The sequence below is a fragment of the Equus przewalskii genome, chromosome 1 (genome assembly GCF_037783145.1).
Source record: "Equus przewalskii isolate Varuska chromosome 1, EquPr2, whole genome shotgun sequence".
Taxonomy (NCBI): Eukaryota; Metazoa; Chordata; class Mammalia; order Perissodactyla; family Equidae; genus Equus; species Equus przewalskii.
In genome coordinates, this window is record NC_091831.1 from 41,633,442 (window position 1) to 41,646,233 (window position 12,792).

Genomic DNA, 12,792 nt, shown 5'->3' on the forward strand with positions numbered 1-12,792 from the left:
CTATCCTGGGGAAACTCATTCAGCTTTTCTTTGTTAAATAAAGAACCTCAAAGTTTCCTTCCAGTTCCAAAATTCAGTGGTTCTCAGTGTTCCATTTATGCCCTGTTCACAGGGTGGTATGTGCTAGACTGCTGAAGTTCACTCCTGTTTCTGCCACTCATTAGCTGTGCGACCTTGGGCAAGTTCCTTCCTGTCCCTAACACTTAACCCCTTTATTGGAAAAATGGCATAGCAATAGTATCTATTGCATAGGATTCCAGAGGATTAAATGAGTTAATCTGTGTGCCTGGCACGTGGCAGGAGCTATATAAGGATGTAAGAGCTATTGCTAATATCATTGTCATCATCATCACAGGGTGCCAGTTCTAACTGGTTGGTAGTAAATGTCCAAACTGTGAGGCACTGTTAGGGATCTTCAGGAAAGAGGATTGAAAAGAGGATTCCTGAGATGGGCATTTATAGGTGCAAACAGTTTTCCTCTCCATGGTATCAGGTTCTGATTTCTGACTTCTGCTGAGAGTAATCAGAGGTATTAGGGTTTAAATACATCTAATAAGCCAATTTACTTCATGCAGAAGGCCCCAGCTGAAAAGATGAGCACTGAACATAGTCCTAATAGAAGAGCTGGATAGAAGAATACGAAAGATGAGTTAACAGAAATGGAAAACAATTGCATTTATACGCAATACTCTGCCAGTGCCCTGCCAGTCTTTCAGGAGATATTATAGAACCCCCCCTTCCTTCTTTCACTGTGTTAGTTAGTCTGCACTGGTTTAAATCTTTTTAGAGTTGTTTTCTCTGGGACCTGCATGGGACTGGTTTTCCTCTCACCTTCCATGTGGATCCTCAAGGCCTCTCATCATAGTTTCATCTAACCTCTTAATTAATTCACAACAAATCAACGTCCAGTACAGTAGTTGAAGTCTCTCTACATAATCAGCACGATGCTACATAAAGAGAGTTAGGCTTACAAACTCCAGGTGAGAGCATCTTTCAATTAACTTTGTTGTTAGTGCCGTCGATTCCAACTCCTAGCAACTCTGCATACAGCAGAGTGGAATCCTGCCTGGTCTTTTTGGGCCGTCCTCCTACCTTCCAGTGCTATATCAGACAATGCTCTGCTGCTATTCACTGAGTTTTCATGGACAATTTTTTCGGAAGTAGGTGTCCAGGTCCTTCTTCCTAGTCTGTTTTAGTCTGGAAGCTCTGCTGAAACCTGTCCACCATGGTGACCCTGCTGGTATTTGAAATACCGATGGCATAGCTTTCAGCATCACAGCAACTGGCAGCTGCCACAGGATGACAACCAACAGATGGGTGCTGTGGGTCCATGGCTGGGAACAAATCCGGGCCAAGGCGATGAGCACACCAAATATTAACCACTAGACCACCAGGGCTGGCTTTCAACTAACAAGTTTTGTACAATTGGAATGATAAATAGTCACTCAATTGCCTTGAAGAAACTAGGCTTACTAAATTCACTATGAAGAAATTTGGGATTAAAACGACCTAAATAAGTTCTTCTGTATAAAATGCTTTGTAAACTAGAATATACTATAGAAATAAGGTATTATAGTAGTTAATTCTGCTGTGTAAATTTGGTGTTCTTTAAATCAATTGGGCATCCCAAAACAATGAACATTTTTTGGCTCCTGGAGGAAGAGACGACATTACTATGTCATTGGAGGTGGCATTTTATAGAATTGCAAACCAATTGGCTCACTTAGTCATTCTATCTGGCCAAATAGTCATGTGCTAATTCTCTTTCGCCATATTATTGACTGGGGCAGGACACTGTATGTAGCCTTGCAAACTACAGAGAGTTACCTTAATCTTTATTATTACTTCCCTCTTAACATTACCAAGGACCGAGCCCTATTAGAGTAAGCAAACCTGGAGAATGTTTTCCATATGATCATTAACACCTATGTATATAAAATCCCACATAACTATCTGTATAAGAAAAAAAAATCTTAGTTTATATATCTTAAAAAAAAAATCAAATTAGAGAGCTCAAGATACCAACATATTTTAGTCAAGACAACCATTTTTCTAAAAGGCAATATTTTAATTTTGGTTTAGATCAATCAAAAGTAGATAACACAAAACTTCAATTTATTAAATTTAAAATTGTAAATAGTTTTTAAAGCTGATAACCTAGTTGGGTTAGGTTTGATGGGATAAAATGATAAACTAGCCTTCCTGATCCAATGATCAGTAAACATTTGTTAATAATTCCTGCCCAGATTTTACAGTATCAGGGCAAGGAGCACATGGAATTTAGATTTCTAATATAGAGTGTCAGTGCCCTACTGCTGCCCCTTTTCCAGATGCTTCCCCGGGGGCGTTTGGACTGTTAGAACCACACTTCAGAGGAGCCTGGTTACTGTTTCCGTGAATAAGATAAAATGGTGTTTATCCTCCGTCGATCAATACTGTCTTGTTTGAACTTATTGAGTCATTTAGAGACACATAGGCAATGAAACTATTGTGCAATGGTACCCAATGTCCTACCCAGCTTTCAGAGGGATGACAATATTTTAAAAGACAGTTATTGAAACGGATTTTTAACATCAACTGGCTGTGTGATGAAATGAACATACACCGTGACAGGCTGCGTCCTGTGGGTTTCAGTGAAAAGGGCACTGGGCTTTTAACTGAGTTTTCTTGAGCAACATTCTCTAAAATAAAAGTATATTGTGCTGTTTCTAAATAAAAGAAAATGATAGGTGGTTGTCTCTTTCTCCAAATAAGTGGAATAGGGTTTCTATTTGTGACTAATCAAAACGTCGTTATTTATGTACTGTTTTTGATTTAAACTATGTTGGCGTTGTTTTGACAATCGGGAGCTAATGGGTAAGTTTGGAAAGTTTTAGGAAATTTTTGTGGAGTTTCTTAGAAATAAGGAGATGGAAAGGGAAGAGAGTTTTGCTGAATTCCTACTGTGTACCAGGGGGCTGTCCTTAACTGTTTTGCTATATCTTCTCATCTATTCTTCACTGAAGTCTGCCGGACAGATTTTACCCCCATTTCATGTTTGAGGAATTGGAGATTCAGAGAGGTTAAGTAGTGCGCTCAAGGTCACAAACCTAGGGAGTTTTGGAACAGGTGTTCCAACCCAGCTCAGTCAGGAGGAGGGTTCAATGTTCTCCCTATAGTTAGTTTAGAAAGTCTCAAAGATAGGCGTGGTCCTGTTTAATGGAAGATAGCTGGACTTTAAGATGTTTTCAATTCTGATGATTTCAATAGTGATGATTTCAGTTGGTGCTGGTCGTTATGAATACTGGACATGGGCTGTAAACATGATTTGTTCTGGGGCTGGCCCCGTGGCCAACTGGTTAAGTTCAAGTGCTCTGCTTTTGGCAGCCCAGGATTCACCAGTTCAGATCCTGGGCGTGGACCTACACACCATGTGTCAGGCCATGCTGTGGCAGCATCCCATATAGCAGAATTAGAACAACTTGCAACTAGGATATACAACTATGTACTGGAGCTTTGGGGAGAAAAAAAAGGGGAAGATTGGCAAGAGATGTTAGCTCTGGGCCAATCTTCCTTACCAAAAAAAAAAAAAAAGAGAGAGAGAGAGATTTGTTCTTTCATAATCTGTGTTCTGAAGAATACCATTTCTGAGAGACATTAATAAATGTTCCTGAAAGAAGATGTTCTATTGTATATTAAGCTTAGGAAACAAAATACCCCCTGTTATTCTAGATATTCACAATAAATGAATGTATTTACACACAGAGTGAATCTCCAGTCCTGTGACTACAGTGTAATGGTTACACACCTAGGCTCTGGAGTCAGACCACCTGGCCAGGGACTGGCTCTGCTACTTTCTAACTGAGTGACATTGAGTCTGTTAGGTGACTTATCTGTGTCTCAATTTTCTCATTGGTGAAATGCTGTAATAGTATCTACCTTATGTAGCTGTTCTGAGAATAATATGAGATAAATGCATGGAAAGTGCTTGCAAGTACACTTGGCAGTATAGTGCTTAGTAAATGTCTGTTATTAGTACTCAGAACACTCATGTAGTGACAAGACCTGCTTTAACTGGTCTAACCAACCGCCATTTCCTCAACTTATTTGACAATAGAGTCACTTTTTGTGAGCCACATTTATTAGTGTCCACTGAACACAGTGTAGGAAGTGTCGTATTTGAAATGACACAAAACCAACTTGGTATTAGCCCAGTTGGAAATAATAACTAAATATTCAGTGTTTTTATATCTATGTCATTTTATGTTTGCCCATTACAACTAATTTCTTTTTTCTTGCCAACTCTCTCTCCCCTTCCCTCACACTTGATAAATAGTAAGCTGGAAGAGTAAAATGTGAGAATCGTCTGAAGTGGGCAGAACCAATATTATTCTAGAAAATACGGCCCTTAAAAATGAACCTGTAAGTCTGTGACTCTGTATTTAGCAGGGGAAGCCCTACATACTTTGACGAATAAGTGGTTTCACTTTTACTTCCAGACCTATGCTCCTACTACGTGTACCTCAGCACGTATTATAAAGGATGTTTCAGACCAGACTAACACGTCTCAATTATAACTAGAGTTGAGTTTGCCAATGTATGTTTTGCAAAACACTAATCCTGCACAATGCACAGATAATGCTGTGTTCTTCATCTTCTTGGAGATGCACAATACACATCTGAAAAGTCCTATAGTAAACAAACCTGTTTAATTTGGAACCCATTCTACTTGGAACTTACTTTGGTAATCATGGAACAAAAATATTTCAATGAAAGTTTAAGAGATTTGGGGTAGGAATGGGATATTCCTGGTGAGTGCCCTGATTGATTTCTTTCTATAGATAAAATACCATCATATTCTGGTTGTAAATCATCTTTTTAGAGTGAACAAAATGATCATGTGAAAATATGTCTACTACAGTTTGCCCAAACCATCATGAAAGGAAAAGATCTAATAATTAGCTACCCCAAGGTTGACATTTAACATGCTGAAAGCCAGTCATTTTCCAATGACTGACTTTGTTTTTGTTTTTGCTAGAATGAAAAGCAAATAGCTTAGGGCATGCATTTGGTTAGTAGGATAATGGCAAAAGAAATAGCAAGAATTCACCAAGGTGATTTTTTGCTTTTTGTGGGTTTTGTTTTGTTTTGTTTGTGGTGGTTTGCAGGATAAAGGAGAGGGAAGGTGATAATTGAATATGTGAAGTCTAAAGTATAAGAGGAATTATGACCCATACAGTGAATTCAGAATCTGCCAGTGATGTTCTATTTCTCTTGTTCATTACATTTTTTATGTTTCCCAGATTTCTAGGACCAGGACAAGCAGTCAACCACAACTCTCCTTGCTGTCTGGTTATTGTTAACTAAGATTCACAGAAACATTAGCCCTACTCTTGAACCCGAAGTGGTAAATCTACATTTTTTGAGCCTCAGAAATTGATTAAATCAAGGAGCAGCAGCTGGCTGCCATCTCATCTTTAGATGATATGATCTTTCCAATATATTCTTTCGTTTTCAGGTTGCTTCGTTAGTATAAAAATAACTAGAAAATTCCCTGAATTCGGCTCTGTAATAGAAGAGGGTAAAAGCTGTTTTCACTGCATTCCCACTGATCCACACTGCACAGTTTCCCAGAGTTGAAATAGAAAAAGCAAAACACATGGACCGTACCTGAGCGATTTCAGAGATCCCCACCCGGAAAAGGTTTCCTTGATTATGGCGAATTCAACGTGTTACTCTGGTTATGCTCTAATCATCATATCAAACTCCAAAGGTTCAGTGGCTTTAGGTTTGGTTTACAATTCCTGGGAGTTAAACTTTAACTCACCCTGTCTCTTGCATCCATGCAGCCCTTTGACCAGATAATTGGGTCACTACAGCCTGACAGAATCTACAAAACTACTGTGGTCGTTTGTTTACAAAATTAAAACATATTTTGCATTAAAACCCATTGATGTGGATATTATTTTGGAGCTTTTTTGGTGACCTATATTTAAAAAGGAGAACTCACTGCAATTTGGGTAACTAACTACACTTATTTATGTTAGCTCCTTTGTTTTCTGCTATAACAAAGTAAGATTAAGCCTAAGGTAATTTGGGAGAATATTTGTTTTTTTCTTTTTTTTTTTTTTACACTTTTTATATCACTATATTACACAGAATACAGTGTGGAGTTTTAGGTCAAGTAGATAGATAAATGCTGGCTTATGAAAATAAATGTGCAAAGCATTTATATAATCAAGTGAATAGGGTCAGATCAGGTTGGGGAAAGCACGCTTGTTTTTGTACAAGCTGCTCATTCAGATTTTAAGAGGGAGCCGTCACTGTGAGAGCATAATAATCAGCTCTGTACTGGGTTTGTATGAGAGCCGAGGCTTTTGTTCATTGCATGAAATCTTGGTAGTAACTGTGTTTCTTGAAGAATAGAGAAATGGTATTTTCAAAGATGTAAACTCTACACTCTAAATTCTCTGGTAATAGCTCCAGTCTATAGAGGAAATTCCTAAAGGTAATAAAGACCACTTTAAAAAAAAAAAGAACTAAAACTTTCCTAATTTTGAGTAAATTTTGGTTTAAGGGTTTATAAACCATAGGCTCCCAAACTAGAATTAGAGGACACTGTTACTTGGCTTCAGTCCTAGTGAGAGGAGTCTAATTTTCTAGGAACCAATTATTAGCAAAGGCAGTTTGTCTATAGAAAAGCACAGAATGAGCAATCCTCCCATAATATAGACATAGAGGAAGATGAATCAGTTAAACACACCTGGGAATATAAAACAGGGGAGATAAAACATACCGTTGGAATGCTAGTTCTGCCTGCCGTTTGCAGCTGTCAAACGGGTGGAAGCCTTGATTTACCTCAACTTCTCCTAGAAATGCATGACAAGGTTTAACAAAAACACACCAGGAACGGTAGTTTTGCCCTGGAATTTTGCCCCTGGAGTAAGAACTAGGGGAGGCGTTCATGTCCCACCCAGTTAGACAGCTGTATGAGGGTCACATCCCCCTACAACCTCCTTGGGAGTGGATCCCCCACCTCAGGCAGTGTGATTGGTTTTCCCAGTGAAAGCTCAGTCTGGCCTTGTAGAGTTCTCAAATGTGCGGGGGATTCTTACCTTCACTTTACCTGATCCTACAAAGAATTGTTGCTATTCTAGGGCTGTCAGTCCTGGGAGGGTTTTCTTTGCTGTCTTGTGCAGTAGGTGCCTGGATGATGAGAAGTGGAGATGAAGAAAGGAAAGGCAGAGTTCTTAGATATTTGGTGGAAACAGCAAAATACGGCAGGTAAAAGAATGAATTCTATGAACTAGTTATCAAAAAAAGACATTGATTTCTTATTTGATGGGTCCTGGCATTCAACAGAGCAGGGCTATAATCATGTTGAACCAAAGTGTTTGGAAATAAGTTAAAAGAGCCCTAAAATCTGACGATTCAGGACAATTCATTTATTACTTATAAGAGCCAATGGCAGTAATGAATTTGGTGGCATTATTAGGATATTACCAGAAGAAGTTTCTTTTTTATTTTCTGAACCTTATTTAGTTGCAATGGCAGGGAAATGTTGATCAGGAATAAAAAGAAAAGTACTGGATCAGCCTCCCTCTTTCTGAGTGTTGCTCAGGGGGCAGTCTGTGGCCCCGGAACGAAGAGAAACCAATTGATCAGAATGAGATCAAGTTCATGACCTTGATCTCATCAGTTGAATCAAGAGAAATAACAGTGCCTAGAATGGCAAACCTTCCTTTTGCTTTGTAAAAATAAACCTGGATTAGCCCTCCGGGGGCCTCATTCTCCTAGAAGGGACAAAGCAATAGTCAAATAAACTGTTATACAATGTAAACAAACAAACAAATCCGGTTTAAGTAGTGGCTGGTAAATATTTTTTATCATTTATTCTACATTTACCCAGGACCTACTATCTGCTAAGCATTGTGTTAGATGGGTGATTATTTAAAATGAGACTTGAGTCTATTTTTAGGCTGTAAAAGCAATAAACTGGGTTGTATCCAACACATTAAAACCAGAATAGAATAGAAAATATCAAGGGAATTGTATCTATGAAGGATAGGTGGTGTCCGTGAAACTTTGTTTCAGGTTCGTGTATGTGTGTGTGTACTAGTTATGATGTAAAATTTATTGTTTACTATGGAGCACAATTTGAAAACCTTGCAAAATTCTCTGTCAGTCTTTAGGGATTCAGTGGTTAACAAACCAGATACAGGGTACACACATTAAGCACATACTCCCCCCAGTGATTAACTAAGTATAGTCATAATATGTATTATGAAGGAGAAGTAGGATGCTAAGCAGAGTATAAAACGTAGGGACCTGACCTCGTGTGGGACTGGGAGGGAGATGAGGAAAGCCTTCCAGAACACCAGGTATTTAAACTGAGACCTGAGGGATGTGCAGAGGGGAGGGTGGACATTCTAGTAGGTGGAAATAGCACATGTGGATGCCCTGAGTTTGAATGAGTTTGGCACATTCAAGTAACTGGTCAGTTGTGAGGGGCAAGAGGGAGAAAGAAGCTGGAGGCAAGCTCATAAAGGGCCGTGCACACAGTGGTGCAACAGATTTCTATGTTCTCTTGAGGTACTGGGAAGTCACTGAAGGATTTTAACAAGGTGAGCCACATGATCTATTTGTGTATATTCTGGGTGTACAGTTGAGAATAAATTGTCATCAAGTAACTTCCGTGCCCCTCCCCGTCTTTATTGAGTTATAATTGACATATAGCATTATATTAGGGGGCCAGCCCCATGGCCGAGTGATTAAAGTTCTGCACGCTTCCTTTCGGTGGCCCGGGTTGACAGGTTTGGATCCCAGGTGCAGACCTACTCCACTCATCAGCCACACTGTGAAGGCATCCCACATACAAAGTAGAGGAGGACTGGCACAGATGTTAGCTCAGGGCTAATTGTCCTCAAGCAGGAAAAAAAAAAAAAAGAGGTGGATTAGCAATGGACATTGGCTCACGGTGAATCTTCCTCACACACACAAAATAATAATAATAATATATTACTTTCTCCTTTCTTAAAATCAAAATGTGCTTACCTTAGAATTATTTTATTCATATATGAATTAGTGGTTTGGATTTGAGGGACACAAGGCATCTAACAGAGAGACTAGTTAGAGAGGAGAGAGCAGGTATGGTGGCGAAGATGATGGTGGTGCATTGGAAGCAAGAACGAATGGATGAAGGAAGAGTTTGTAAAGTGGGCTATAATCAGGTCGGTAGGAAGTGCTCATTAAACGAAAGCTATCATCAGTCATTTGCACAGGAATTATTTGGCTTGTGGATATTAACTAATCTTGCCTTTAATACAAGACTGACTTTGCCACCCAGCAGAGCTGGCATATTTAGGCAAAACTCATTGATTATTACTGGCTTAGGTAAAGATAAAGCTTTAAAAAACTTAAAATATAATTCAAAGTCAAAGATTATCAGTGTAAGAAGTTTCCCTCCCAGCCATCATCCTCCCTCTCCTTCCTCAATAAAAGATTTCTCCACTGTTTTCAAGTTCTTGGGAATTCAAAATTCATTTTGGATGTTTGGTGGGTGGGTGAGGGTATTTGATTAATGAGAAGGGAGCATTCTAAGAATGAAAGGGCAGTGTCACATACACTACATAGGTCAAGAGCCTAAATCTCTTTCCTTGCCTGTTGTGTAGAAGGAATTTTGAGCCTGGAGTTGGCACCTGAGGAATCTAGCCCTAATGCTGTCGCTTATGAGCTATATAACCTTAAGAAGCTACTGCCCCTTGTGTGAGTCTTGGTTCCTCACCTTTAATGAGAAAAACATCTACCTCCCTTCTCTACGTCAGTGATTATCGAGAGGCTGAAATGAATTGGCATATGTGAAAATGATTTGAAAATAATAAATAAGAGTACCATAAGAGTACAGAATGGAATAATTACAGAGCAAATTAAATCTACATCCTTGAGCCTATGTCAGTGCAACTTCTTGTTTTCATCTATGAAATAAGGACTTCTAGGATTTATGCCTGCTCTTTTAGAGACTCATAGCATTTCAAACCTAAAAGCTTGCTATTATTTTTACTGCCTACAAGACTTTGGAAGCCAGCAGAATTGGATTTGGTGGGTTGGAATCCATCTGTTCTCATGTCATATCCCAGGATTTTAGACTTTTGAAAAGGTATTGGTTTTGTAACTAGAGCCATCTAGTGTTGAACTACTTAAGACACACACACATACACACTCATGCACGCACGCATGCATGCACGCACACCTACCTTTGCTTTGTGCTTTAGGAAATGACATTTGGTTCTCCTGAATGAATTTGCAATATCACATAATTTTAAAATTAAATGAGTACTTGGGAATTTATCTAAAGTTGAGGCTAAATCTAAAAGCCATGGCAGCAAGTGGGATGCTACCCAGCCCAGTCCTTTAAATGTGAGTTGAGTATCTTCCACTTCTCAGTCCCTGAGCTTTCTCATAGTCAGGACTGTATTTCAAGCATATTCTTGAAATTAGAGTTTAAGATGTCATCTTGTTTTGTTTTGTTTTGTTTCTGGCGAGAAAGGTTCACCCTGAGCTACCATCTGTGCCAATCTTCCTCTATTTTGTGTGTGGGTCACTGGCACAGCATGGCTTGATGAGTGGAGTAGGTCTGCACCTGGGATCCAAACCTGTGAATCCAGGCTGCCGAAACAGAGCACATGGACCTTTAACCACTCGGCCACGGGGCTGGCCTTGTCATCTTGTTTTTTTAAAAGCAATGTTATTTAGCTCAACCAACTCAAAAGCAAATATTGGTTTTTGAAAAAAAATTTTATTAAAAAATCTAGTTATAAAATCTGTTTTTTTCTTATTAATATTACAAAATATTGATCATTAGGTCTTTCATCTGTGCTGTGCTGTGTTGTGTAAAGAAAATAATTCTCACGGAAAAATCTCTACTAGCTTTTAGGTAACTTCTTGAGAGGGAGTTACTACATAATTCCTCTTTTAATGATCATGCATTACCTATTTCTTTGAGTTAATTTTACAAAGTTTTGACAAAAGGAGGTATCTTCTTTTCAAAAGGTAAGAGACATTGTGGAGGAATCAGAGTTACATGCATACACTTGCGTACGTGTGCACACCACAAACACACACACACACAGAGACACATCCCAGACAAGACTATGGCATAACCATAATCTTTTTTTCCCCTTTCACACAATTGTACCACTCTTCATGACCAATTCATATTTTGAATTTTTCAGGTTAATGAAGAATCTGAAATGTTAGCAATTTCTAGCAATTTAGGCAATATCTTGAATTTTTTTCCCAGTAAAACTAGATCTGGCTGATATAATAGCCTGAAATCAATCAGGACTAATATAAATCCAGACTTTCTATATCCCAGTAAGAAACCATTCATCAATGAACTAGAAGGGCAAGTTTTCTAATTCTCTTAACAAATACTAAAATAACTTGAGGCTAAGAATAACAGAAATAGACTAATAAAATGATCATTGTATGCACTAATACATTTTCAAATGAAAAAAGAGAGCAGAAATTAACGGCAAGATTGTTATGAAGAGAACGTTAACTTTTCAGACAAAACTGAGGCTGTTGCTTAATGGGTCTAACTCCTAGTTTGTGTTTATTGTGTTTTATACAAAATGCAAACTTACCTTTCAAATGTGCTTTTTAGTTTCCAAAACATTTATTGGGTCTTCACAACAACTATATCAGTATTAGGGGTTGGTGGAGTATAATGTTTAAAAGGATGTGTTTTGCAGTCCAATTGCTTGGGTTGAAATCTCAACTAACCACTAACTAGCTACTTAACCTTGGGCAAGTCTTCCAATCTCTCTAAGCCTCTATTTTCACATCTGGAAACAAGATTAATAGTAATATCTACCTCATAGAGTTCCTGGAAGACTCAAAGGAGAGAAGGCATGGAAAGTACTTAGCCCAGTGACAGATTCATAGTAAATATTTACCTATATTAATTTTATATTAATGAGTTTTAAAAGGAGTTTTGAAGGTCCTTCTTCCATTATCCCAGCAAACAGAAAACTGCAATTCTATGTGCTCTCAAAATATACTATGCTGAAAACTAATGTTTCCTGTCCGAAACTCACCATCGTTTGCATTGTTGATTAACAACACCATGCACTTACATGGTGGGGTGAACAATGTGAATGTGCTTTGAGAATCATAGATCGCTGTAGAAATTAAGACGTTATACATATTTGTATTTTATCCTTACAGCAACTCTGAAAAGGCATTGGGGCAGGAGGTGATTTCCTTTCTTTTGAAGAAGAGAAGATGAGACAATAAGAGGTTAAATGTTTTATGCAAAGTGGTCTTATGCCAGGAAACAGCACACGCGTGGAGCAAAGAGTCTAGAATTTTGCCATTTACTCACTGAGTGGCCAAGGAAGGTTTTGTAACGTTTTTGAACACCAATTTTCTCCCCTGTAAAATGGGACTGATAATCTCTAACTAAGAATATTTTGTTAGGATTGAATGAGCTATGCGTTTGTACCACGCCTGGCACACATGTTCCCGTTTCAACTCCAGATCTCTTTCTACTACACCGTGATCCATCCAGAGTAGGCAGACCTGGGTTCTTATCTTGGTTCTTCCGATAACAAATCTGCATTTTTACTTAGACTACTTGAGAAGACTTCTGCTTCCTGAATCGAAGGATGATGTCTTTTATCAATTCTATACAATTCTCAAGCATCATTTCTTCAAATTTAGCCCCTGAACCCATCCTCTCTAGTCTCCCTTTCAACTCTGATTAGATACATTTTGGTAATTTCTTCAGATACAACTGCCAGTTCACTAATT

At 38.5% G+C, this 12,792-nt stretch overlaps 1 protein-coding gene across 4 annotated transcripts in view; it reads right to left on the reverse strand.

Moving 5' to 3' along the window:
* A1CF (APOBEC1 complementation factor) overlaps positions 1–5,751 on the reverse strand; it is an 81,838-nt gene extending 76,087 nt beyond the window's left edge. For 2 of the 4 annotated variants that reach the window (XM_070562408.1, XM_008518425.2), the window contains exon 1: positions 5,650–5,751. The gene's annotated coding sequence lies outside the window, so the exon portion shown is untranslated. The remainder of the gene's footprint in view (positions 1–5,649) is intronic. The other 2 variants (XM_008518424.2, XM_008518423.2) reach the window with 1 other exon arrangement.
* Positions 5,752–12,792: the final 7,041 nt, after the last annotated feature.